At 40.7% G+C, this 5,901-nt stretch overlaps 1 non-coding gene across 1 annotated transcript; it reads left to right on the top strand.

The window, feature by feature from the left end:
- Positions 1-3,811: 3,811 nt before the first annotated feature.
- On the top strand, positions 3,812-3,895 carry Trnas-gga (transfer RNA serine (anticodon GGA)). The gene is given in 2 exon segments: positions 3,812-3,851; positions 3,861-3,895. It is a non-coding gene; the product is annotated as a tRNA-Ser (tRNA).
- Positions 3,896-5,901: the final 2,006 nt, after the last annotated feature.

Genomic DNA, 5,901 nt, shown 5'->3' with positions numbered 1-5,901 from the left:
TTTCAGAGACTTCTTCCTCTTTTTGACCTTACATTTCACACAAGAAGATTTCCTTTGCCAGAGAAGGTTTTCCCCTTCTGTCACAGTCCTCTCTTCAACCTGCTGGTTTCGACCTAGTTTTCCTATATGGATTCCAGTATCATGGCGTTTCGCTAAGTTCACTTGGCCGATTTATTGTTCGGTCAGTCGTTATTCGTCTTTCAACCACTGAGTACTTTGCTATGCAATTTCAACGTTTCGGCGATGTAGCACCAGCAGACCTTTTATTTCATGAAAAGTTTATTACTAATCAGTCACAGTTGCAGTATACATGATTTGGGCGTCCAGTTTAGAAGAGACCGGTTCATTCTCAAGCCTCACCTGCTGAGACTGCACTCAAATTACCTTATCTTTATAACAATCATCTAAAATTGCCAATACATACATCACACAGTGACGGTGGATAAGGGTCACAATATAATATGCTCACAGTACAAGTCAAAATAAGACAGTTTGATTTTCATTTTATTATGAGCATAATGTGTATTGCGATATTTAGCCAACGTCACTGTGTGACCCATTTATTGCCATTAAAATAGTGGCTATGATCAGGTATTTTTAGTGCAGCTTCACTAGGTCATTCCATTACATTGAATTACTACTTGTTCCATAGAACATGAACACGACGTTTCGTAATAATGTGGAACGTGTCAGTTTGACTTAAGTTTTCATTACACAATTATTGAGTAGAAGGATTTGTCATTCAGAAATTCTTTTAATATGTTTCTGAATGTTGGTTAGCTAGCTGTCAGATTTTTAATGCTATTTGGCAAATGACCAAAGATTTTTGTGGCAGCATAATTCACCCCTTCCTGTGCCAAAGTCAAATTTAATCCAGAATAGTAAAGATCATCCTTTCTTCTAGTGTTGTAGGTAAGCACTTCGCTATTATTTCTGAAGTGGGATGGGTTATTAATAACAAATTTCGTAAGTGAATATATGTATTGCGAAGTTACCGTGAATATCCCGAGTTCCTTAAATAAATGTCTGCAAGGTGATCTTGGGTGGGCTTCAGCTATTATTCTGACTACACGCTTGGGAATAAACAGTTGATTCGAAACTAGTCACCAAAAAACATGTATCCCGCAACTGTGACAGATCTGTCATACACTCTACATAAATACTTAGTGTTATTCGACGTCAACGAATGTTTTGCAATGTGCCGACTGCAACTGCTCAACACTCCAACAACGTCACTTGCACATCCGTTGGTGCGCGTTTCCCTCATACAACAGAGGTGACGAACTGCGTTCTTCTCCCCCAGTCACCTCAGTACACATCAACCTTTCCACAGTTTCTTCTTTCATCACAGACCTTCCTGCTGCTACTGGCGAGCAGTACCAGCAATAATGACCATCCACGAAACACGACGTATTAGGTCCATCAGTCTAGAGACAGCAGTGGCACTATTGAGAGCCAAAATCTTGCCAGTACTGACGTACGGCATAGAAATCATCGAAGCACGTATCTCAGTAAAAAAATCTAACGTCACTAGAAAGAGTAAAGGCGATCTATGTAAAGAAAAAGATCGGAGTTTCCAAAACTACGAGACCCATACTCGTATACCTGCCGGCGAAGGAATCCTTCCTCACTGAGTACCTACCAACAAACCTGACGCTACCCAACACCAGCGCTTCGGAATGTCTACGAAAAACACCGCAGGAAAAAACGGAAGACATACCTCCAGGATTTTACAGCACAGGCGCCGTGATTGTCCGAACATGAACAAAGGAAAATTCGAAATGAGACACGCGACCACTAGAATGGCAGTCCATGATTCCCACCCATCTTACTCACAAAAACACATCATACCATGAAACCAAGGCAATGTATGCTAGCGTAAACTGTGTCATCCAGTGTACAAACCGCACCATAGAGAACTCTGTACCAAAAGGACACGGCCAATAAGTGACTGTGCAAACCACAATATGTAAAATTTCTAATTTCGTGTATTATTATAAATGAACTTTGGTCTTATGTGGCTGTCTGGCTGCAATATTATTATTAGTCAGTTCTGTGCCTCAATCCTTGATCTTTTTCTTTGTTTCATCAGTATTTCATTAAAATTTAGGAAAATGTAGTTAAGCTCCAGGAAACTTTTAAGGCATTTTAGACGGAACAAGTTATCTTCCGCACTTTTATCAGAGGAACTATCCCCATATTACCTTGAAGTGATTTTCATTAAATATGGACAACCGAAAAATTTGTTTTGTAAATAAAAAACGCCTTCTCTTGCTGCACTGTATCCCACTGATGATGCCGTAAAGTAAATAAAGGTGAAACGCGTCTGGGGGAAACAAAACACAGTGCAGCAAGGAAAGGCGTTTTTTATTTAGAAAACAAATATTTTTATGCTTGCTGCGAAAGAAGGCCAAGCAAACAAACGCTTTATAGATAACCTAACTTAGGATACGTGACGAGTATAAGAATCTTCCCCCTCCCCAAGGCAGCTTCAAAACTTTATTTAAACAGCAAGAGTAAAATAGATCTGCTTACCTGCTATTTACACATTTTCTGAAATCGAGCCAATGTTTTCTTGTACCTCTCGTTTTTATTTGTGCCATTTTTTTTAAATCTAACTAACAGTTTGGACGCTTGTTATCTCAAAAATTTTACATTTGTGTTTGTTGGATACTTCACGCTACTGTACAGCTCTTTCCCCTTGTACAACCACCCCCCTGCATGAACATAAAGGTTCAACAATCTGGCCTAAACCTGCATAGTTATAGCCCTGCTCAGGGTTCAACAAATATATCTCAAGAGGGACTTTTAGGATCTAAATAAGGATAATGCTCAACTTCAAACTAGTCTGCATATCATTACGATAGTAGTTATCATCGCTTGTGTATCGGAAAATGCAACTGGGTAGATATTGTCCTGTATTGTCCATGAATCGCTAACGTTGCCATTAACTTTCATTTATAAACTTGTTTTCCTTAATGAAGAGTAGTTCTCACATAAGCGCAAAGAATAATTTAAGAGCAAATAAAGGCTGAAGCGGAAGAAATAACGAGGAAGAGGAGCGCGAAATATCGTTAAGTTTCTCACAAGGATTTAATAAGGTGACGTTTCTTGCGAAGTTAACCCGCTGCAGTACAGAAGTGGATCAGCACGGATATCTTGCTTGTTATCCGTCATAAATCTATCACTGATACTGAGAATAGCAGGGTAAGGAGAAGGCAGATAACATCGTCGGGTAATGTAACTTGTCCTAATGCCATAAAACAGCGCTGATGTCTCGTATTTGCTCGTTATTCCTCCACTTGAAGGACCCTGACTATGGTCAAAGTAGTATATAAAATAGTATATAAAACATTGGTTATTGCTAATTTAATGAATAGAAAATCAGAGAAATTACAGTTCATCTGGAGATATGTCCTTGTTGGTCTTCCCACACGCCATTCAAGGATAGGATACCGAAGAGAGGAAATGAAAGTGGTATGGGAAGTGCCCGCCGCCACACACCGAAAATGGCTTGCGGCATGTTGAGGTAACTGTAGACGTCAAGCTTATGTTGATGTAGATGTATACATAGATGCATGTTGGGTGGAACTGTCATTTTTTATATGAGTTTTTGTGATATTTACGTTGTGAGTGCACTTGGCCATATACAAGACCCAGGATTTTAAATGAATGGTCTGGTTACCAACACCTCTTTTAAGACTACATCCGGGAGTTTACTCTTAAACACCTCCAACCGTAAAGGTGTAGAAATTATCACAAAAATCTAGAAAACTTATATTGATAGCTAACGGCTTAGAGACAGCAGCCGGCCTGAGTGGCCGAGCGGTTAAAGGCGCTACAGTCTGGAACCGCGCGACCGCTACGGTCGCAGGTTCGAATCCTGCCTCGGGCATGGATGTGTGTGATGTCCTTAGGTTAGTTAGGTTTATGTAGTTCTAAGTTCTAGGGGACTTATGACCACAGCAGTTGAGTCCCATAGTGCTCAGAGCCATTTGAACCATTTTTTGAAGAGACAGCAAGCTGACAAACATTGCGAGTATTCATCAGACGGTTAGATGAATTAAAGATTACAGAATCAATTTTCGACGAACTGACTGTTCAGATTGAATTTTCACTGTACAGCGGTGTGTGCGTTAATTAATCTGGCTGTAAGTTTCAGGAGTGACTGAGAATTACGCTTCCTGCAGCACAGATATTTTGCTCCGTTTGACTGAATGTTGTATATTCCGAAACAGAGACAACCGATTTCTCTTAAGAAAAACCAGATGCAGTGTCCATTTAGTAAACACTGTCACCCTAAAACAATTCTGTGTCTCACTTGTTCTCTCGGGCAAGTGAATCAGCCATTAACTGTGAGCTTCCCTCCGGAACTATCCATCTTCGTTTTACGTGACTCCCGTTTAAATGTTACATTAGTATATTTGAATTTCTTCAAAAGGTATCGACCAATGGGAAAGTTCCTCTGAGCTATCCTGGGAAGTCTCGTGCAGTCTAGCTTTTGGTGAAGTTTTTAGTAAACAGAAATACGGAAGAACATTAACAGCTGCATAATACATTATTCATATTTCGACTTGAAGATGGGGTCACTTCGGTTGTAAGTCAGTAACAGGGGCACTGCAGCCATCTCAGCACATGTCGGAAAGGATGCTTAGTGTAAAAAATTTGTTTCAAGAATTAAGTGCGAAGTAAGACATTTTGTAGACAAAGAATGCTGATTCTTGTACGCCGGGTCACTCTACTCCATGAATCTTAACAGAAGCTCTTAAAATTAATGTTTTAGGTTTTTTATAATTCACGTTAGCACTGTACTACACTAACCTTTCGTAAATTAAATCATTCTTGTGCGTCTTCTTCGTGGCCTCGTTCCTTGTCTCCACGGAGTCGGCGCGTTATTTCTGAATTGGCAATGTCAGTAGCGGGTGGGCAGATGCCACCACTCTGCTCCGTCCCCCCCCCCCCGCCACCCCCTCTCCATGGACGGAACTGGTGCCTACATCTGTCCGCGTCTAGTGTTATCACATGTGGGTGTGTTAGAACGTTTTCTAAACATTACGTATCATGTATCTGAGGAGGGAGATGTATACCAGCTTGGTATTTACTTATTCGGATGTGAAAACCGCCTAAAAACCCCATGCAGGCTGGCCATAGTCTTTAATCCGCCGGGATCTGGGACCGGTGCGCCTCCCCGTGTTCCGGAAGCGGACGTTTCAAAGTGCTCGGCTGTCCGCTCTGGTCTGAAATTTTAGTCATTGTTTCGTACTAAAATAAAATGTGCACCTTTGACTTCTTTCCAAAGACTGCAGAAGCCTTTCCGAGAGATCCATGAATACGTATAGTGTAATGAAAAAAATAATTTACCTCTCAGTGAAAGTCCATTTTCGGATCTCTGCCGCCATACTGAGAATTCCGAGTGCGTTGGATTGGCCTCGATCTACCTCCCCAGAGATTCCCATTTCGACAGAAACAAAATACACCTCCACACTTGTCCCAGGCTTCTCAGACGTATTCTAAGGCGCCATTATTCTACACAGTCTTCCCAGTGTTGGTTATTTTGGTAGTACTTTGGACTCACATAATGCGACATTTATAAATGCGCACTTTTTAAATGCATAGCTTGTAGTCTTTTTTGATTTACGATCCACTGCGCAAGTATCATTTAAGATATCTCTTAGACATTGTGTAATAAAATCCAGATTGCTGTTGTACTAGCTTACATAGGACAAACAGAACGCAATTTCGGTGTAAGACATCGAGAGCACACCACAATTAGCGAAAATAATCGATCTACATTCTTCAACCACTCAAGGAACGGTAACCATAATGCAGAACGAATAGGATTTCCAACGAAAATTTCACACATACGAGACAACGAACGTACTTGAAGAGAGAGCTCTACAT

This window comes from Schistocerca cancellata, chromosome 1 (genome assembly GCF_023864275.1).
Source record: "Schistocerca cancellata isolate TAMUIC-IGC-003103 chromosome 1, iqSchCanc2.1, whole genome shotgun sequence".
In the NCBI taxonomy this organism is placed as follows: Eukaryota; Metazoa; Arthropoda; class Insecta; order Orthoptera; family Acrididae; genus Schistocerca; species Schistocerca cancellata.
This window is presented reverse-complemented; position numbering and strand designations above follow the sequence as displayed.